Source organism: Triturus cristatus, chromosome 1_1 (assembly GCF_964204655.1).
Source record: "Triturus cristatus chromosome 1_1, aTriCri1.1, whole genome shotgun sequence".
NCBI classification, from domain to species: Eukaryota; Metazoa; Chordata; class Amphibia; order Caudata; family Salamandridae; genus Triturus; species Triturus cristatus.
The window spans coordinates 252,119,423-252,141,410 of record NC_140579.1 but is presented as its reverse complement, the minus strand read 5'-3'; the positions used below and the strand labels follow the sequence as shown (position 1 = coordinate 252,141,410).

At 46.5% G+C, this 21,988-nt stretch overlaps 1 protein-coding gene and 1 pseudogene across 1 annotated transcript in view; both read right to left on the bottom strand.

Moving 5' to 3' along the window:
* The window catches only part of LOC146870092 (MAP kinase-activated protein kinase 2), a 626,925-nt gene that overhangs the window by 528,874 nt on the left and 76,063 nt on the right, over positions 1 to 21,988 (bottom strand). The window lies entirely within an intron of this gene.
* On the bottom strand, positions 2,085 to 12,642 carry LOC146870093 (E3 SUMO-protein ligase KIAA1586-like; annotated as a pseudogene).

Below are 21,988 nucleotides of genomic sequence, written 5' to 3'. Positions count from 1 at the left end.
GGTTTTTCCGAGTGGTCGTAGGGCAAGTGGTTTGGTTAGCTCGCAGGGCCCCAGCACACCAGTCCACTATTTTCTTTACAGGACAAAAAGCATAGCAACGCAGCAGACTCGGTAGGGCGAGGTGCGGCCCATTTGCGCCGAGGAGAAGGGAGGGTGAGGCCTGGCGCGGCACATCCGTACCAGCGGTGGATCCCGTCGCGGCTAGCGCACGAAGGTCCGGCGCGACCTCGCTGGCCCCAACGTCACTACAGTCAAGGTGGACAGCTTTTTGAGATATAATGGTTTGTGATGCCAGTCATCGGAGGGGGGAGGACCGGCGTGTACAGTCGGCTCCCCCGTAAAGTGGTCATACAGGTCATGTGGGGTCTGGTAAGGCCCGCACGGTGGATCCCGTCGCGGCTAGCGCACGAAGGTCCGGCGCGACCTCGCTGGCCCCAACGTCACTACAGTCAAAGTGGACAGCTTTTTGAGATATAATGGTTTGTGATGCCAGTCATCGGAGGGGGGAGGACCGGCGTGTACAGTCGGCTCCCCCGCAAAGTGGTCATACGGGTCATGTGGGGTCTGGTAAGGCCCGCACGGTGGATTTTGATGAGGTGTTGCAGGTGGAAGAGCCACTCTTGCTTGATGATGATGAGGATACCCCTGAGGAAGGGGAAGTGCGGGATTATGAGGAGGGGGGGGGGGGGGGCCCTCTCATGTTTCTTGTAGTTTGTTTGCAGGATTCCAAGGGAGCGGTACCCCTAAAGCAGCCGGTGGTGGTGACAGGCAAAGGAAAGCGCGGCCCATCGGCGAGGGCTCTTCCTGGAAGGGAATCTTATGAGAGACCGGCGCGGAGATCGGAGTCGGTCCGAGCGTCCTCTTTAGAGCCAGGTGAGAGCGTATTAACACGGGCCAAACCTATTATGGTGTCTGTGGGGTCGGGGGGGGGAGTGGGGGCGGGACGGAAGGGGGATTACATAAGGGTAGGTACGTAAGGGACACGGGAGTAGGCACAGAGGATGGGGGAGTGTTTTTGGGACGCTAAAGTGGAGAGTGGGTCTAACAGTGGCTGTGGGTGGCAAGGAGCCGTTGGTAAGTAAAGAATTGACAATTAAAAAAAAAAAAAAAAAAGCTCCTTTATATGGGGGTGACTAAGCCCTTAGGCGCACACCTAAGGCTCGCAACGAAGGGGCGCATATGGAAAGGGGAATATGTTGAGATTTTGAAGCGTCTGCACAGGGAGGTGAGATTTAAGAGGGCCCTAAAGAGGAGGAATGTGAATTGGCCGAGCGCCCTAAAGTACCGTTGGCACTTGAGAATTGGACAGCGGCAATTTTCTTTTCTACCAGTGTTTACTGCGAGAAGTTCCCTGGGCGCTGCGTGGCTATATTTAAGTATATGGATGTTTTATGGAAGGCCCACATTACAGGTAGTGTCTTGCATGGGCACAGTATGCCGGAGAGTTCAGGGCTCAGATGGCTTGGGACTCAGAGGCAAAATGGGGTGAGTTGGATAAGGATTTGTGGCAACATACCATGGGGGCGGCGCCAGGGGGTAAGACCTTCTTTACAGCTAGTGGGCTGCCTCTAGTTTATCGGCCCTTTCAGGGAAAGCCCACCCAGGGTGGGGAGGGAGGCTCAGCCGCGTCACAAACTGGATTTGCGGCATGTTGGGATTTTTATAAGGGTTTATGCACACGGGAGTTTTGCAAATACCGACACGAGTGCTCTAGGGCAGGAAAGATATCCTCTCGTAACTGTTGGGGCATCAGACCGTCCGGCGGACAGCAAGGGCAGCAGTTACGGGAATGTGGAGGCAAGACAGACGCTTTGGATGTTCTCGGTGGGGGTTTTCATTTGGGGTACCACGGGCCTCCGCTCTGGAAGTTGGCGGATAATTTGAAATCTGCATCAGAGCATGAATTGGTTGTGCGTGAGAAATCGAATGAGGAAGTGCGGGAGGGGAGGATGGCAGGCCCCCTTTTGATGTGTGGCCAGTTCGCAATTTAATCATTTCACATATTGGTGTGGTGCCTAAAAAGGAGGAAGGGCATTTTCGGCTGATACATTTGTCATGGCCTGAAGGGTCATCAGTCAACGATTTTATTGATGACGGTGCTGCATCGTGTCATATTCCTCAGTTGATGTACCCATGTCACTTGTAGTGACCGCGGGCGCAGCTGCAGGCATGGCAAAAGTGTGATATCAAGTCGGCTTTTAAGCTGCTCCCGGTTCATCCGGATGATGGGCATTTGCTGGGGATGCATTTTGAAGGCAAATGGTATGTGGACAAGGCTTTACCAATGGGCACTACTTGGATGATTTCTTTTTGTGGGTTTCCCGGGCTCCTCGGAGTGCCAGCATGCGCTGGACACTTTTCATGAGCTTATGAAAGAGCCTGGGGTGCCGCTAGCACCGGAAAAGACAAGAGGGCCCGATACTGTTATATCCTTTTTTGGGAATTGAGCTTGACTCAATGGCAATGCAGGCCAGTCTGCCTGAGGATGGAAAATGCAGAATGTTGGCTTTATTGGTCGGGATGTTATCTAAGCGGAAAGTGACAGTGCAAGACATTCAAGTGTGGTTAGGTCATCTGAATTTTGCCTGTAGGGTGGTCGGGGCAGGTAGGATGTTCTGCAGGCTCCTGGGCCGGGCTTTGGCGGGTCAGCATTTGCCTCACCATCACGTGCGCTTGTCAGCAGGGGTGAAGTAGGACCTGCGCAGGTGGTCTGTTTTCTTGCACTCCCTTAACGGAGTATCACTGGCTAGGGACGAGGGTGTACGGTGGGATGTGCAAAAGTTTTCGGATGCGGCAGGCAGGGTTGGTTTTGGTATTTATTGGCTAGGGCGGTGGTGTGCAGAGAAGTGGCCGCAGAATTGGAAGAATGGAGGGCGGAGCATTACTTTTTTGGAGCTTTTTCCGCTCTTGGTGGCATTGACCATTTGGGGGCGCAGAGCTGGAGCACGAGAAGGTGCTTTTCCGTGTAGACCATATGGCAGTGGGGCATATAGTCAACAGGCAGTCAGCAAGGGATGAGCAGATTTTGTAATTGCTGAGAGTGTTTGTGCTGGGCCGTTTGTGCTACGACATTTCATACGGGGCTTTGCACGTACCAGGTATGGACAATGACAGTGTGGATACTTTGTCGCGTTCACAGTGGGGGAAATTCCATGGGCTGGCTGAGGGGGCGGACAAGTCACCGACCCCGACGCAGGAGCACCTTTGGCATGTCAGCAACGCAGGGTATTTCAACTGGTGGTAGGTTCTCTGTCTGTTTCCACTCGTGTTGCTTATTCTTTGGCGTGGTGGGAATTTTTGGCGTCGGGAGCTTATAAGAGGGGGGATTTTTGGTGCAGTTCAGAAGATGTTGTGCAGTTTATCTTGGACCTCATTTAGAAAGGTTGGTCTAGAGTTACTATTGCTGGGAAGTTGGCGGGTATTTCCTTTATGGGTAAGTTGTTTTGGGGATATTCCTTTTCTGCTGGGGAATTAGGAAGGAAGATGCTTGAGGGCTGGGCTAGGGAGCGGGGAGGGGCTCGTATGTCTCGTTCACCTAGTTCTTGGCAGACGTTAATATGTTTGTTGGAAGTTTTGCCTGTAGTCCGCAGGGATGATTTTGAGGCATCGTGTTTGCTACCTTTATGGTTTTCATGTTTTTGGGCCTTTCCGGGTTCTAGAGCTCCTTGGGACCCAAGTAAAGCGGGGCTTTGTTGGCAGGAGGTGTTCTTTATGGACACAGGTTTGAACATTTGGTTGTCCGGTGCAAAAACGGATCAGTGGAGTGTTGGTAAGGGGGTGTGGTTAGAGGCAGGAACCCCCAGTTGTACTTGTCCGCTGCGTTTGGCAAAGCAATGGAAGTTCCTAGCGGTGGGGGGGGGATGGGAGGGATCTGGTTTTCAAGCATATGAATGGCTCGTGTCACGGATTATCAGCTGCGTATGGTTTTTCGCAAAGGATTGCTGAGGATTGGTTTGGATGGGGCTCGGTTTGGGATTCATTCTTTTAGAATCAGGGCGGCATCTGCAGCGCATATCCGGGGTGGGTCCCAGGGTGACGCCATGCGGCTAGGGCGTTGGTCATCAGACTGTTTCCATAAATATGTGAGAGCTAAGGCAGCGGAAGAGCATGCGTCAACCCCCCTTTTTTGTGAGTCTCATTCTTGTTTCTCTTTTCAGGTTCTGTGGCTGGGCCCCACGCGAGGGAATTGACGGTGTGGACAGTGGGGCATTCCTTCATCAAATGGGCACATGTACAAGCGTGCAAAAGTTATTTTGGGGGAATGTTGGGATTTAATGAGCGCTTTTTCAGGATGAGAGGGAAAGGTAAAGGGGGAATGCTTTGGAGGGAGTTTTGCCCGTGTTTGAACAATGCCATGGTGAGAGGTCAATGTTCGGATATTCTGTGGATACACTGGGGCGAGAATGATATTTGTGGTGTTAAGGGGTGGTCTTGTTGCGGGCAATGCAGAGGGATTTGGTTCTGCTGTAGGAGCATTGGTCGGGCTGTCTTGTACTTTGGACGGAATTGGTCCCGCGGAGGGTTTGGAGTGGGGCGTCGAACCCCGGAGCCATTGACAGGTCTCGGAAGAAGTTGTAGGCAGAGATTTCCAGATTTTGCCGCAATCTGGGTGGTGGGAGAGTGACTCACAGGGATATTCGTTTTCAGGCGGTGGAGTTTTTTGGGGGGTGATGGTGTACATTTGTCTAGGTTGGGCATGGACCTTTATTTGCTTGCAATTAGGGAGGTTCTGTCTTGGTGCGTGCACGTGCAGAGTCATGGTTTTAGGGGTCTAAAAGTTTTCTTTGTTGGGGGGCAGAAAGATGGGGTGGTTAGGGGATATACCACCCAGTCTTTCTGGGTGGCGGGGGTTATGCGAATTTTGACATTTTTGCCGGAGGTTGGTTGATTTATTTGTTGAGTTGGGTTATCGGCAGGGAAAGGATAGGTTGGGTAAGTTTAGCTCGGTTCCACAGTTTGGTTGATCGATAGCTGTAAAGGGGCAGGCAGGGGAGTTTGGTTATCGGAAGGTTTGGATTTAGAGATTGTTGATGGGTTATACAGGAATGTAATGTTGATATTGATGTAATGTACGGGCGGGGGCGGGTTTGAAGAAAATTTAGGGGAGGGGGGTAGGGTTAGGTATATGTTGTATTTAGTGAGGTTTAGTTTTGGAAGGCTGTTTGCCAAGGTTTTAAAATTGTAATGTGCACCTGTTCCAATAAAGCGGCCTTTTTCACACAAAGCCGGTTGTCAGTGGCCTGCTTCCCCCCCCACCCCTCCCTCCCAAGGGGGGCTGGGGGGGGTAGACGACCGCAGGGAGTTCCCCCCCCCCCCCCCCGGGCGGTTTGGGAGGGGGTGTGTGGGGGGGCGTGGCTGGCCTTGCGCCGGCCATTTTGCGTTTGGGCTACTTTTTGGTAGCCTAAATATAGCCCAAATATAGCCCAATTTATAAAGGAGTTTGGCGCCTTTCCCCAGCCACCATTTTAGTTAGTGGTGACCTGGTGGCTGGGATTTAGCTGGGTGTTTTTTGTCCCCCTCCCGCCCTCCCACAAAAAACACAATTTTTCTATTCGGTGTCTACTTTTTGTAGTTTCTATTTTCTTTTTGTTTTCTTTCAGAGTTTTCAGGTGGTTTTGTTTGGGACAGGTGTGCAAGGGTTTGTTTTATACTATGTATTTGTCGCTTGGAGCAGGTGCAGTGCGGGGGTTATGCGAATTTTGACATTTTTGCCGGAGGTTGGTTGATTTATTTGTTGAGTTGGGTTATCGGCAGGGAAAGGATAGGTTGGGTAAGTTTAGCTCGGTTCCACAGTTTGGTTGATCGATAGCTGTAAAGGGGCAGGCAGGGGAGTTTGGTTATCGGAAGGTTTGGATTTAGAGATTGTTGATGGGTTATACAGGAATGTAATGTTGATATTGATGTAATGTACGGGCGGGGGCGGGTTTGAAGAAAATTTAGGGGAGGGGGGTGGGGTTAGGTATATGTTGTATTTAGTGAGGTTTAGTTTTGGAAGGCTGTTTGCCAAGGTTTTAAAATTGTAATGTGCACCTGTTCCAATAAAGCGGCCTTTTTCACACAAAGCCGGTTGTCAGTGGCCTGCTTCCCCCCCCACCCCTCCCTCCCAAAACAGGCTGCTGGCTTCGGCAAGAGACCAAAGTATGCATAGGTCCAAAAAACACGGCAGAGCGTCCCCCACCCACAAAACATTAGTGTCCAATACAACAGGTTTGACTTTTGAAAGCTTGTGCGCGTCCTTTATAAATTCGTGCTCGACGCGGGGTGGGGCATAGCCAAGAGTAGCACAGGTCCTTCGAGGGAGATAATGGCTGGGTCCCGGCATTTATCAGTCTCTTTGTCAGGGTTCATAAAATGTCATCATAGTGCAGCATCAAAGGCCGGCCTGGAGCACACTAGAGTCCGCAGAGATTGGTTTATAAAAATAATGACTTATTTGCGCAGTGAGGTTCTAAGGGATCGTTTCCACTGCCACGAAGTCTTCAAATTATTTTCTGGTTTATATTTGGAAACAAGTAAAGATGCTAGACTCTCTACACAAACTGTAGACTAAAAGCATTTCTTGTACCACCCCCAAATCCCTAGCCGCTCAACTGAACTCCAGAACCTCGGTTTCCGCCTCCTGTGGGGATAGTAATCCACCTCCTTTCACGTGCCGTACCGAATAATCAACGAGAGATGACTTAACACAAACTCAAGTTCACGGGTCTGGACTCCGTGATGTACAAAGGGGCAGAGCATAGACATATTAAAGTGTACCTTCCAGCTGCTGGGGAAACTAATATCAGAGGTCTCCCTTCCGAATACACATTTCAGCCCCCACCTATGCATAGGAGCACGAGATACGGCGTCAAGTCAATCCGCAGCATATTTAAGAAGTTGTACATTATTGCTGGGACCGTAAATGCAACCTCCCGTTGAAAGTCTTACAATGCTAAGTGAGAGTCAAACACGGTCATGCTTTCATTTTGTCGATACTAAAGACACACTATCTACACACGCATTTTCCACAGTGTTAAACCGACGAGCTTGGACTTTCAAATTTGAAACCAAAGCAAGATTTTTCGATTTCAAATAGATTTATAGTATGTAAAACAATTTTATCAGCATACAACACCTGAGACCCGTTAGAGAAGGATAACGATCAAGCCCATATTGCCAAGCTCTCATTGTACATTTCCATTATAAAATTATATGGTTGCTGGACAAACCAACATTTCTTACTTTAGAAACAAAGGTCTTAAAAACATAACGCTGAGGTAATACCCCCCAAGTAACCAACCACACCTGGGTTATCGTGCATTTGACATTCAACGCGCATCAACACTTCCTCACCTCTAATGTAAAACAAAAACCACAACTTGAAAAGAAAACATAGGATTTGTTCCATGCCTTACTTACAGGATTCAACCCGGAGTCCACTGTCCGCCATTTTATTAAGGTATACAAACATTGCAGATTCGCTCAAGGTGGCTCTAGTAAGGTCGACCGAAAAATTAGGTTCCACATGCCGTTCATCTTTTCTCAGTGATAAACGAAGGGCTGAGTACTTCAAATGATGACTGGAAGGAATTAAACCTTGGTAAGCTTCCACTAGCTGTCAGGGACCCTTGCTGAAGTCAATTGGAGGTGCTCAAAACAAATTAACAACGTTGTGAAAGCTACGCCTAAATATTTAAAAGACATTTCCCATTCAACTGTATCTCCCGCAAAGGGTCATGCCATTTTTTATGCCCCCCTCCCTTCAAACCAATAATTATAGTTAGTTACATCTTTGCTTTCAAAGGATATAGAACGCAGGAAATAGAACTAAACTCCTTTTCTCCAAAGGTAGATGACTAAGTCTAAGGCTAGGTCTACTAAATCTAAAGAACACAATGTAAGGGTCAGGACTCAACACTACATAAGGCCATTCTGAATCTCAATCTTGACAGGTAGCTGGTTAAGTCCACAATTTGACCTGTGGACGGCACAGAGTACTGACAGGAGACCGGTAGAAATATTACAATACTGTATTTTCTTCTAGAGACATGTTCCGTTGACCAAAACAAAAGTCGCATATACATCAACAAAATAGCAGTCAAACTTCCCTCAATTCGAATTCCTTCTATTCTAGCTCCAAAAAGCAAAACAACTGTTTAATCACCCTTCCTAAACCCAGCTTTATCTCTCAGTATTAGATTATTTTCGCATTTTTTTTTCTGCAGAAAACTTGAATTTATTACAGTCTATTATCACCCTCCTTTGCATCACCCACTGTTTGTCGAGGGCGCAGGAATACAGCACTGAGCAGGTCAAAAAGACAGCAGGATCAGTATTTCCTTGGCAACGATGTATTCTTTTTTTGAGTATTTTTTCCAATTCTCGGCAAAGTGCTAGTGCATACATGAGAAAGCAGACCATAATATTTATTAGGCCTGGGCGGAAAAACTACGCTTGCGGAGTGTGCGTAGTTTGCGCAACTACGCGCTACGCGAATTGCACATAGCACAGTGCAAAAACGCATAGCGGGCATTGTTTGCTCGCTCGCTGTCTTCAACGTCAAGTTGGAGACCGCGAGCGAGCAGAATCAACATCCCAGCGAGACTTTTTACTCGTTCGCGATTGGCAACATCAAGTTGCCAATCGCGAGCATGGAAAATAAACCTCCGGGCGAGATTCTCAACGTGGGGAGGTCAGGTTTCTCATTGCGAGTGGTCGAGTATGCTCGCGATGAGAAACTACCAGTCCACGTTGAGAAAGCGGACGCTCAAGTACAAAACTACTCGAGCGGCAGAAAAAGACCGTTTGCACTGTGCATGATGCCGTTCGCAATGATTGCACAGTGCCGGATGCTTGTCCGCACTGTGCAATCATTGCGAACAGCATTTCCCTACCGCACTACGCAGTTCGCGTAGCTGCTCGTAGCGTGCGTCGTGCAAAGTGCACTTCGCGTAGCGCGACTGCACCCAGGGTTGTTAATAAATATATATATATATATATAATTATATTATCTACTGGCGGTCGCCAGTAGATAGTTATAGTTAGGACCGAGTTTCCATAGGAAATCTCAAAATTCTATTTTGAATAACTTTGGCGCCGGTTGACGAATCCTCGCGAAATTTTCAAAACTAATGGGGCGCTCCTTCCCTGAAAGTCTCGGGGAGATTCGTCAAGCGGGGGCCGAGAAACAGGGGGGGGTCCCAAAACGCGTTTTCCCCATGGATTTTTCCATAGGGACTTTAGTCGCAGCTACAGCCCGAACGGCTGAACAGAATTACGTGAAATTTGGCAGAGAGGTAGCCATAAGGTCAAAGAAGTGCCTTTTGCAGGTCTGGTGTAAAACTGTTCAGTATTTCCTGAGAAAATAGCATTTAAAAGCATATATATATATATATATATATATATATATATATATATATATATATATATATATATATATATATATATATCTATACGCGCGCACCGTGCGCGCTGGGTGCGCGCACCTTGCCGAGCGCAATTCTGATTGGTTGTTAGATCTTAGTAAACATTCGAATCGGTCGAAACCAGGAAGCGTCGGCCGCCATTTTGTTTCTCGCACTCTGAGGGGGTGAAAAACAAAGGTTGAGAACGTGAAAAGGGGGCAGGCTGGACAGTTCCTGACCCCCTAGCATTTGTCAGGGGGTCCCAGAAGGACCCCCAAGGGCCCAAAAAAGTTTACATTTTTTTCACGAAAAATCGCGGAGTGCGCGCACGGTGGAAACGGAAAAAATTCTGCGAACGTTGCGCTCGGTGCGCGCACGGTAAAAATTAAAAAAACAAAATATATATATTAATAACTTAGCATTTAAAAAACCGTACAAATTCACTGAAAAAACCACAGGTTTCACACACGTTATAGTTAGGAATTAGCATTTTAAAAACCTTGCAAATTCACTTAAAAAACCATAGGTTTCACACATGTTATAGTTAGCTGGACATTTCACTCGTGAAAAACCAATGAAATTCCCCCGTTATAGTTAGTGCAGGCAACTATAACTCATGCGACCGCAATCCTCTGCTGATGACATATGTGTCTTTCTGAAAAATAAATATTTGTAATATATGTATAGCTAAAGATTAATGGAAGAAGACATGGGTGAATAAGTGACTAAATACAGTGATGTAATATCATCAGCAGAGGATTGCGGTCGCGTGAGTTAGAGTTGCCTGCACTAACTATAACGGGGGAATTTCATTGGTTTTTCACGAGTAAAATGTCCAGCTAACTATAACATGTGTGAAACCTATGGTTTTTTCAGTGAATATATATATATATATATATACACATATATACATACACACACACATACACACACACACACACACACACACACACACACAGTGCTTTAAGTGGGAAAAAAACTGGGGGTGCTCTAAAAGGGGCGTGGTTAATGTCTTGAAGGGGCGTGGCCTATCCGAGTAGGGGCGTGGTCTAAATCAAAATAACTAGCACTGTGTGCTTAAGAAAATCATGAAGTCGCATCCAGCAAAGGATAATAAAATAGGCAAAAAGGTATATTTATTAAGTATAACCCATAAAAATACCAAACACTTTAAAAAACATGTAAAGAATATTTATATTACTTAGAAATCTATTGCAGGATTCCCCAAAACCCTTGAAGATATTCACAGTGTGTTTGTTTTGCTGGGGTTTCTCACAACAATTTTCTTCAGCAGACCTTCTACCTTTTGCAAGCCAACTCTTTACATACAGCTTTGGGTCAAATGTTTCAAATGGAGGACCATTGAGTTTTATCCATAGGCATGAAGAAATGGTCTCTACAAGAAGAGAGGCCCTTGTTGGACAAGCAATTAAGTTCATTGCGCTGAAACCTCTCTCACAATCCGCATTACTTGCTGGCAGGGTTTCCATGCAAACTACTAACTTTTTTAATGCTTCAGGGGTTTTCTTTCCACCAAAATCTTTGAAAAGTCTAAAAGCTTGTATAGTATCTCTTGCTGGCAGCTGAAATTCTGAACACAGTTTCTGGATATCTGTTTCCCCATAAAGAATGCATTCATCACCAGAAGGCAAGTTGCCTGCATCTAGCACACTGAAGCTGGCTATAAGTTCTTTCTCAGAATCAGGGGCACATCGTTTATTGATATTTACTGAAAGACTTTGGTAAAACTGATTTTGATTAAGGGCAACAGAGTTACTTCTACCATGGGAAAGAGGAACATCCTTGAATTTGCCCTCGTCCACCGCTTTCTGAGCCGCAGAAGAAAACTCCCCTGGTGAGTTCTTCATTGCTAGAAATATGCGTACTTGACTAACCTAAAGTCTGTGGGCATTAACAATTGTAATATCCCTCCTCTGTAAGGAGAGTGATAAGTCTTTGAGCTCTTGAAGTGCATCACACATTACCCCCAAATCTCTGATAAAAGAATAGGATGTAAGCTTCTTCAAGAGACCTTCATACTTACTCCGGTCTCTTATGGGTCTGGATGGGTCTTTAGAAGCATTCTCAAAATGTTTGCACAAGGCAGGGAAGCAGTTCCAAACAGCTTTCACAGATCTGTAACTGGATGCTACCCATCTAGTATCAAGCATTTCCCTATCTTCTGAAGCTGTACACATACCTCGATGGCGGCCAGATTTAGCTCTCTCTGGTTTTTTGGTGACATGCTGTATGTGGCATACAATGAGTCCATGAAAATCTTAAAGTGATTGACCCCTGCAACCTCATCCACTGTATCTGCCACAGCAAGTTCTAGTCTGTGAGCCAAACAGTGCCATGTCAGTACAAGATTTGGAAATTCTGATTTCAACAATGCTACTACTCCTCCTTTTTTACCAAACATTACTGCTGCTCCATCAGTACATACCGCAATCAAGATATCATGAAGCAGATTTTTTGTGAGTCCAACTTTTTCAAAGTAGCTTAGGAGAGCTGTCTTTACGCCAATAGCATTAGTTTCTGCCAGCTCCAGAAGGCAGAAATAGATGGTCACTGGGGTACTTTCATTTCCAAAAATGCCACGGAGGTAGATGATCAAGGTAGAAGCATTGCTAATAGAAGTGCTCTCATCAATTAATACTGTGATCTTTGGTTTGTGTTGTCTGATATAACAGACCAATCTTTGTTGCATTTCCAATGCAATGTGTTTTATTATTTCTGTTGCAGTCACATTGCTGTGCAAAACACGGCCCATTGCACTGCCACTCTTTGCCTGAAGGAGAATTAGATCAGGGTGGTCAGTGAAAGGGCGATCTTTTTTTGCCAAGTAGTAGGCAGTGTCAAATACCCTGCATGTGCTCTCCATATGTTTTGCATTACATTCGTGTACTGTCACCACAAATGTATTTTTCTGCTGAGCTGTAAGAATGTCCTCAGCTGCCAAGTGACCAGCGCTCGCCTTATGCTCTATAATCTTCTTCCTGAGCTGTTTCTGCCTAAAAGCTTTTCCGTCACCGGAAGGACCAACCTCGCCATCTGCCCACACTTTAGTTACGCGCATGCCTTGGGTGTTATTGTGCACTGAAAGACCTGTTGATTTAGCCCTTTTACAGGAAGAACATCCAATATTGCCTGACTTAAGGTACAACCATTTATATTCCTCCTGAAAGTAATACCACTGTTTAGTGTTCCAGCAGTCAGGGAGTTGACAGTTTTTTTCTCTGGCACACATTGAAGTCTTTGTAAAGGTTGACTGTCCCTGTCAGACTCTTGCTGAGTTTGACTAGCCTCATCAATAGTTGGTTGTACTGGACAAGACTCCCCTGTAACTCGCTGGCGCTTCAGTGCCGGTAGGAAGTCAATCATTGAAGACTGCATAGACTTGCGCTTCAGAGCAGAAGCAGATAAGCTACTAGTAGCCATGGTAAAATGTACAACTTCCTTCTTTAAGGCTGGACTGGTATATCTGAAAAAGAAAAGAAAATTTTGCTCTGCTGGTTTCCTCTGCCGATTTTGGTTTCAAGGTGATAAGGCCTTGCGTCACGAAAATAGAATATTGAGCCTCTTATCTGCAACAAAAATTGAATAGTTTACTCCAGTGATCAACAATGTTTAATTGGAGTGCTATTTGGCAGGCAGGTGTTACTCTTCATTTTGTGCTGCACCTGAAAGGATCTCTCATTGTACATATACAGGCCCCATCCCCTCTCCCGCACATATCCAGGCCCCCACCACCTCTACAGAACAGATGCAGGCCCCCACCACCCCTCCAGCACATACACAGGCCCTCCCCACCTCTCCAGCACAGATGCAGGCCCCAACCACCTGTACAGTCCCTTTAATCCCCCCACTCCCGTGACTTTCTCCCAACTAAACAGTTTTTCTGCTTGACCTTTCAGGTGGAAAGCCGGGGCTATCAAGGGCAGCCAAGTATAAACATTTTACTACTATGCAATTTTAAATCCATGTTTCCCTTTTAAATTAAACCATTTTCCCCAACTTAACATGTGAGGAAAGCCTGAGCAGTAAAAACCGTAACAAATCAACCTCTTAGAAATGGGCTGTGCACCTAGGGCCTCATCTGTGGCCTTAGGAGCGTCAGTGCTGAGGATTAACCTTCCACATATTTCTTCCCTAAAGCATTCTGCTTTGGTATCTTATTCAGTTATTTTGTCAGGAAGGAATACGCCTCTTGCCCAGCCAACACCCTCCCATCCAGAAAATGCAGGTTGGCACGAGACTAAAAATTACTTAGATGTCACAAGCACGAACAGAAGCCCCCCCTCCCCGAACACAGGACTCTTGGAAGCATGAGGTTCTCACATATGCTTCAAGTACATCTGCCTCCTACGTCTACCTAACCATAAACAATGTGCAGCCACGGTTCTTAGTAATCCAGTACTTTTTGACTGTAAACACTGGTTAAAAAAATATCCATGTTAACCTTTGTTCCCTAATAGTATAGAAAGGCAGTATTTTGTTTTTTTAGAGTTTTATATAGCGCGAACTTGAACCGAATAGGTTATCAGAGCGCTTTACATAGCACCAGTTACGTTACATAAGGACACACATTCATTTTTGTTAGGCACGAGGAGATTAAGTGATTTGCCCAGAATCACAGGATGTTTTAGCGACATTACCGAGACTCGAACCCAGTTCCCCAGGTCCGAGGTTGATCGCCCTAGCCGTTAGGCCAACACCTCTCCCCTTAAATCCTCCATCTGCATATCTCACAGCATCCAACTATTCCCATAGGCATATATGAAACTGTCACTCTGTGTGGCCTACAAAGAGGCCACGGATTGGATGTGCATGCAGTCTGCACGCCTCTATGACCTACTGACACACTGAGAATCTCACACTGCATTCTGCCTCGGCTTCAACCATCTCAACCTTGCCACATCATAAACACCGATCCCTAATTTAAACTCCGACGCCCACAGAACACTCAGTTCAAAGTATGCAGTACACAACAGTTGTGTGTTGCACGAAACAAAAACTACTTCCTGGTTGGGGCGGGGGGGGGGGGCGGCGACGACGACAACGACAATTCTTCTTAGGGAATGCAAGATGAAGTAACACGTGACTGCATGCATAAAGCACTCTCAACGGATACCATCTCTGGGTGATGAAGAGGGCTTGGAGTCAACAAATACTTGGACAGACTGTCAGAGGGCTATAATTAGCATTTATATAGTGCACAACCTGCCATAAACTGCACTTACCGAGAAAGGATGGGGCTCCACAGGTGAAAATGCTGAAGGTCGGGTTTTCGTGGTGGAGCAGGCTGCCTGGGGTCCTCTGCCTCTTCAGTTTTTCAGCATCCCACGCTGGCACCACCTAGACGTTGCTCCTGGATTTGTCCAGCGCTGCCACCACCTCGACGTTGCTCCTGGATTTGTCCCGCGCTGGCACCACCACGACGTTGCTCCTGGTCCTGGATTTGTCCCGCGCTGGCACTACCACGACATTGCTCTCCCGCCGGAAAAAGAGAAGAGAAGGGAAATCCCGAGAGAAAATGGCTCTCTTAAAGGATTTCCCTTCCTCCAACAAAGCTCACCTGGCATGACGTCATGCCGTCGTGCCGTGGACGTCAGGCCGTGACCACTGAGCTGATAGGTTCCCAACAAGTTAAGCAAAGTGGAGGATGGCGAAGGGAGACGGGGTCAGGTTACCTAACAGTGCAGCAACAGTGGGCAGAGTCTGAGCACCGGCAGTTTTTTTTTGGGCCCTCAAAACGGGTCCGAAAAAAAAAAAATAAGGAACGGACTACCTTTAGTAGCCACGAAAATAGAGCCCGATAGAGACCCGTTTCGAGGGCCCCAAAAAAAAACTGCCGGTGCTCAGACCCGGACAGACCCGGCCCACTTAAAGCCCTGCACACACACAAACATACAAGAACCCGTGATCCCAATATGGACAGGTCAGGAAGTTGAAGCACTGGGAGAAATGTGTTGCACAAGGATCACATTCCTCTGTAAAATTGGTAAGCCCATTTAGGAATTCATATTTTCTCACATAAGAAAACACTTCACAGGCTAGGCCCTGGTCTGAAAGTTAAGAAGTTAGCTCACTAGATTTATGTGCAGGCTGTACTCTATGGCAGCTATAGATTAATATAAAATCCCTGTGAAGGAGGTAAGGCACAGTGCTTAATTTGTGCCGGAGCTTTCAGGTGCTTAGCACCGGCTATTGAATTTTTCTCCCCAGTGAGATGAGCCCAATAATCATTAAAAAAGAAATGTACCTACCTGTCCTGTGTCGTCCTCCTTCCATTCAGATTCATATCTTGTCTGGTATGTCTTCAAAGGATGGCCCACCCGGGTCCAGGCATGATGACTGCATCACGTTAGTGATGTCAGTAGTGCACACCTGCCTTTCAAGGAGCTCTTTCGTTTGCATTGGTTAATTATTACGGTTGAGAGTGGGCTGATGGGTGAGCTGCGGACAAGGCAGGCTGGGTCCTGGAAAGCTCTGGGCTCGGCAATAAGCTTAATCTGACATCGAAGTAATTAAAAAGTGCATAGCTGCTTTCTGTTAACAACTCACATGCACTGAAATGAAAACTCGGCAGAAGCAGGCCATAAATTATTCCTTTTGACTTGTCATTTGCATTGCATGCTGATGCTCTTGGCCTAGGCCGGGGTCCTCCAATTTTTTTTATTTGCCAGCGATCCAGTGGAGCCAGTGCCAAGGAGACTGCAGGTCACAGGTAACAGAGTAGTAGATAGTACTCCAACAAGTCGCTATTAAGTCATCTGGAACAGATTTACTAACATGTGTCCTCTTTAACAATTTCCTTGCAGCACATAAATCTGTAAGTTAATTGTCAACTCTGCTTTTTCAAGCTCAGCGCCTCGTGACTCCACGGCCCCTTTTCTCTGCCAAATCTGACCTCCCAGTTTATGGGTTCCCAGAGTAAATTGCCAGTGCTTTTCCACATATGTAAACCGGCATGCTTTTCTTTTTGCAGAATCTGCAAATCAAAAAGGGCAGGTTACAGCACACGTCTGCCTGCAGCTGTAGTACAAGTTTTAGGCAGAACCCAGTGACACACGTATGGACATGAGTTCCTGCATGTTATCCATGTTCGTGTTTCCAACGCAGATTGGTCCACTGTAGGACCCCTGGCTCTAGCATCTCCATTCTTGTACTAACCTTAGATGTAATTCACACAGTTGAATGATTATCAGACAGGCCTTGTCCGTGAACACTCACAGATATTTTAAATTTGCGAATTCATCTCAAAGGCCCGGACTGTGTCACGTTTCACGTGGCAGTTTCCATCTGCACTGCTTCCCCGCCAATACAAGGCAACATTAAATGAATACTACCCTCTTCAGGCAAGCTGCTTAGAGAACCTCCAGGCTCCAGGGCTCATGGCGACTGATGGAGTTAAAATGAGATTTACTTTTTCCAAACACAGGGGTAGTCTCACATTGAAAAATTGTTCTTTTGAGCTTGAAACTAATTTGAACAGCAGTATGTAAACAATGCACGCTATATTATTTGTGTTTTGGCCCAATAAAAAAATACCACTATCATTCTCGCACGCACATTTTTTGCGCGCACCTTGTGCGCCTTTCACGTAATTCACACTAGGGTACCCACAGCTATCTTCTGGCTGTCTGGCCACTTCCTCGTTGGACAAAGGGATTAATTAGCACTGTTACTGTTTGAAGTAATTTGTAGCTGCTAAACTAGGGAATTTCTCAGGAGGCTGGAATGGAGAAGGTTGGTTTGCTGTTGCCTTGAACATTCATCACCACAGTTTACCCAATTTGAAGCTTGCGATGGTTAGAGGAGACTGGAATGTTTTTTTAATGTCCAAATGGAGTAATGCTAAACAAAACCGAACATTACGTGGTGATGAACAACTTAGAGGACCTTATTAAGCAGGAAATTAAATATGAGCAGCAATTGCAATTTGCAAAAAGAGCTCAACTACAACTTTTTTCTATGAAGTATTGGTGCAACTCAACTAAAAATCATAGGTTGTATAATATTATTATATAATACCACAAAGAATCACGTCTTGTTCTCTGTGGTGGGGCCGAGGCTGCTGCTGTATGTAGGGAGCAGGGGTTGCGAGACATTACGTTATGATCGGATATTGCAACTGCCAGCCTGCGTTCCTGCGAGTGCATTGCATTGATTGATGCTTCTTTTTTGGAGGGTCCGGTCCGGTTGCAGCTAGGGAGAAGGGGTGGGGCAGTCCGGTGTGAGTAAGTGACAATCCAGAATAAGCATCATCACAAAGGAACAGCAGGGCTTTAATTTCAGAGTTTACCCGGGACCGCTCGCTGCCAACACTGGACTCCAGGCAGGAGCTCTGTCCTTCGCATGGCTCTCTACCCACTGCCGGGGACCTGCAGGGGTTCTGCAAGTCAGATCCTGACAGCCTGTGTATACAGGAACTAATGGGGCCTTGATGGGCTTCCTGTGGCCCAGGGATGTGGAGGTGAGATGTCATGGGTGTGTGGTGCTCTGTCTCCCACCTCTCTGGGTGGATGTGTGGTGTTTTCAGATTTACACCCCTGTGGGTGACAGGCACCTCCTTAGGATCTTGCTGTGCCACAGCTTGGACCATCTGTGCTTCGATGATACTCATCTAGTGACTGACCCTCAGCTACAGGTGCACAGTACAGGGTATAGACTGTCCTGTAGTGCATCCTTATGGCACATGGCTCAATTCCTTACCTTTCAACCTGGAGATTTTGGTTCTAACCCTTGTTAAGGCACGTTCAACAATATTAGTTCTGGATGTGGGTGGGTGGAGCCAATAGGGGAAGTGGGTGGAGTCAGTGGAGTGAGTGGGTGGGGCCAGGGTGTGGCCTCCTTAAAAAATGTGAGCACCTGCACTTAATATTTTACAAATTAAGCACTGGTAAGGCACCTTTAAACCCTAAAGAGAGGGATAAAATGAGCGCCACTGAATTAAGAAACGGTAAACTCTTGCGTCTGTGAACCCAATTATGGCCTAACTCACATGGGCTCAATTGCCATTCTTATCACTGGATTTGACTCTACTAAGCAGTTCCCATCACTGGTACCTGGAGCCCTGGGAGTGCCTCGGCAGGCACCTCTTGGGTGTTAATCTCCACGAGTGACCTCATCGCTGCACCACAGAAGCGGATCGCTTGGCATGGATAGCACATTCCAGGATGGGCAACGTCACCAGTCTTACGTAACTCTCTGCTTCGAGTCACCTCCCCCTCTAGACACTAAGACCTCACATGGTGAACAGAGGCCTATTTAGACGCACAAACCGGATCATACGTCCTCGGAATTCATAAATGAACCACTCACCGAGGAGGAGAGAAAGAAAAAATCTGTTTCAAAGGGTTTGATATTGAAACGAGCAGAGCCTAGGCAGAGATGGGACAGGCCTGGGCCGTTGCTCTTGAAGGTCGCTGAGCCCTCATGATTACATACCTTTGCGTCTGCAGGTAGTAGTAGGAGTCTGGAGCCACAAAGGTCCAGCATGGGAGGACCGTGTCAGTTTTTGAGAGCACGCAGTCACTCACGGCACCTAACCCTGCTTCCGATGTATCATCCTGCAACAAGATGTAACAAGCACTGGCAAAGCCAATAGGTTCAATCAATGCAAAAGCGAATGGCTTTGCAAATGTGTTTTAGCTATGTGAACATCAGTGTGGTAGCTGTTCAGTATGGCTAAAAGTTAGGGTTGTAGAGAAGAGTGGCATAGAATGTCGTAGAGTAGAGTGGCGTAATGGGGCAGAGAGTGGAGGGGCGGAGTTAAAGGGCGACGTAAAGGGGGCGAGTGAAAGGTTGGCGTAAGGGGGGGGGGGGGGAGTGAAAGGGCGGCATGAAGGGTGGGGTGAAAGGGTGGCGTAAAGGGGGGGGGGAGTGAAAGGGTGGCGTAAAGGGGGGGGAGTGAAAGGGCGGCGTAAAGGGGGGGGAGTGAAAGGGTGGCGTAAAGGGGGAGAGTGAAAGGGCGGCGTAAAGGGGGGGAGTGAAAGGGCGGCGTAAAGGGGGAGAGTGAAAGGGCGGCGTAAAGGGGGGGAGTGAAAGGGCGGCGTAAAGGGGGGGGAGTGAAAGGGCGGCGTAAAGGGGGGGGGGAGTGAAAGGGCGGCGTAAAGGGGGGAGTGAAAGGGCGGCGTAAAGGGGGGGGGGGAGTGAAAGGGCGGCGTAAAGGGGGGGGGGGGGGAGTGAAAGGGCGGCGTAAAGGGGGGGGGGAGTGAAAGGGCGGCGTAAAGGGGGAGTGAAAGGGCGACGTAAAGGGGAGTGAAAGGGCGACGTAAAGGGGGAGTGAAAGGGCATGAAGGGGTATGAACGGAGTCGGGGAGCAGCACGTCGAGGGGCAGAGGGGAGCGGCACATCGAGGGGAGCGGCACAGGAGTGGTGTAGGGTATGCATGATGTGGTTACACATTGGCATTACAGAGAACACATTTTCAATTGAAATGACCGTTACATTTGCAGATAATACCATTTTACTGCTGCATTTCACAAAAGCAATTAAGAATTGATGACATTTAGATTTTTACATCATAGCAATGCGTGCAAGTGGTTGGATGGATGACAGCCCCATAAGTCTATCCAGAACTTAGAAAGGCAGGGAGTTTTCTGAGTTATGGTGTTACAAACGTGGTTTGAGGATGTACATTTACTTTGGTAAAGCTAACAAACACACAATTTCGAAAAGCCGGTATTGGTGCTCGAAAAAACAATCTCGGGTCTTGGCTGCAACGGCAGCAAGGCCTAGCCTAATAATAACAAAAACCTAAGAAGCTGCCAATGCTGTCCATTATTTAACACATGTTTTCATTCAAAGTGTAATCATTAAAACATTAACACTGATGACTTTTTTTGTCAGATTTAATCACAAATGAATTGAGATCATGGAAAACACATAGTACTACATTATACCACGAACCTAAAAACTCATCTTGAAGTGCTATACAAAAAAATTTTTGGTGTGCATATTTGACTTTTTTGGAAAAGACACAAAAAGACACTTTCTTTTTACAACAAACATTAAAAAAACATCACTCATACCCATTCATACAAGTCATATCTGGACGGACAATATTGATTCATAATACATTAAGCGGGCCATCAGAAAAATTGATACACAATTCAAAAAAGGAACTCTATTTGAATTTGAGTGAGAAGATTGGCCTCAAAAAATAAGGTCGACGAGTTTCAGATCTCTTTTCTTGGAGAGATCCTCATCAGGACCAACGATAGACTGAAACAAAACAAAACAAAAAGTGCATTAACTAAACGACCCAAAACCAATGGATGTCAGCCTGTTCTAGCCTCTACGTTTGTCTCTTACCTGCACGAATGCAGAAACAATCAGAAATGAAAGAAATTCCAAAATAGACCTGAAAGGTAACAACATAAACACTTAATGCTGCCACACTTATTTTCCAGTCATTGTCAGTTTGAACAACCATACAAAACTGTCAGTATTCAGTAATAACGTCTTACTTATGATGTCTTGGTGGTTCGTGGACCCGACTGTGGGCAGGGAATTTTAGGATTCTGTGGTGTAAGAAAGGAACTGTTTTAATATCAAAAACACTTAGTCATGCTATTTTTCCAGAGTGTGAAGAGCTGAGCTTGTAGAAAGCATACCTTGAAACGTAGCGTTTGGTCTGTCAAGCTGGGAATGGCCGGTATTTTTATTCTTTTCACTTTAGATTTTCTCTGTGTGAAGAATGAGTGGCCATGTCAAAAAGTAATCTCACAAGTGGGTGCGTATGCATCAGTACTATAACTCTCCTCTTCTAAGCTCACACGTCTCTTACCTTTAGATTCAATGGTGTCCGAAGTGTTGTATTGCTCACTGCCCTGGAAGCGTTAGCGTCTTCCTGGTATTCGGCTTGATCGACGCTGTTTAAATCTCGCGGTTTTTCTATTGCCTCTGGGAAATGTAGTTTGACGTTGCGCTAGCGCGCGTGTATATGGACAAACTTTATTGAATGCTGATCGTTGTTGTGGACAACGATGTCTCCTAAATAGGGAAATCCAATTTTCGCAGTGAAATAATGCTGGATTTAGAGGATACTGGGCTTATGGTGACAAGAGAGATACAATTTTCTCTTGGAGTTGAGCTCGATCTGACTCGTGTTAAACTCGTGGTTGTTCTTTATAAGGGAACAGGCTCTAGTGCTTTCATGTACAGCGTTGCCTCCTGAATGTGGGAACCTTATTTGTGCATATAAACTTCACCGGAATGAAGGTTGCATCTACAACCTTCGTTAGAAAAAAAAAAAAAAAAGTGGCCACTTTTTTTCGCGAATCCTTTAACTGAAAACCTCTGCTTCTCCTGGGATACGGAAGCTTGTGTGAATCAGCCGCTTTTTATACTGACAGGTACTCATTGGGATATATGGTCAATTTGGACTGGCTTTGATAGAACAGCAAATCTAAGTGGACAGGTTGGCAGGCTCTTAATGGTGGAAATAAAGGATGCGGATAATAGGTGTTTTTATCATTATAAAGAACTGGTCCACAGTCTTCAACTGTCCTCCTTTGTGTGTGGCAGGTGTTTACAAGTTATAAATTTCAGATAATTCATTCAGTCCATCAATAGATGTGTTGAATTTAACAATA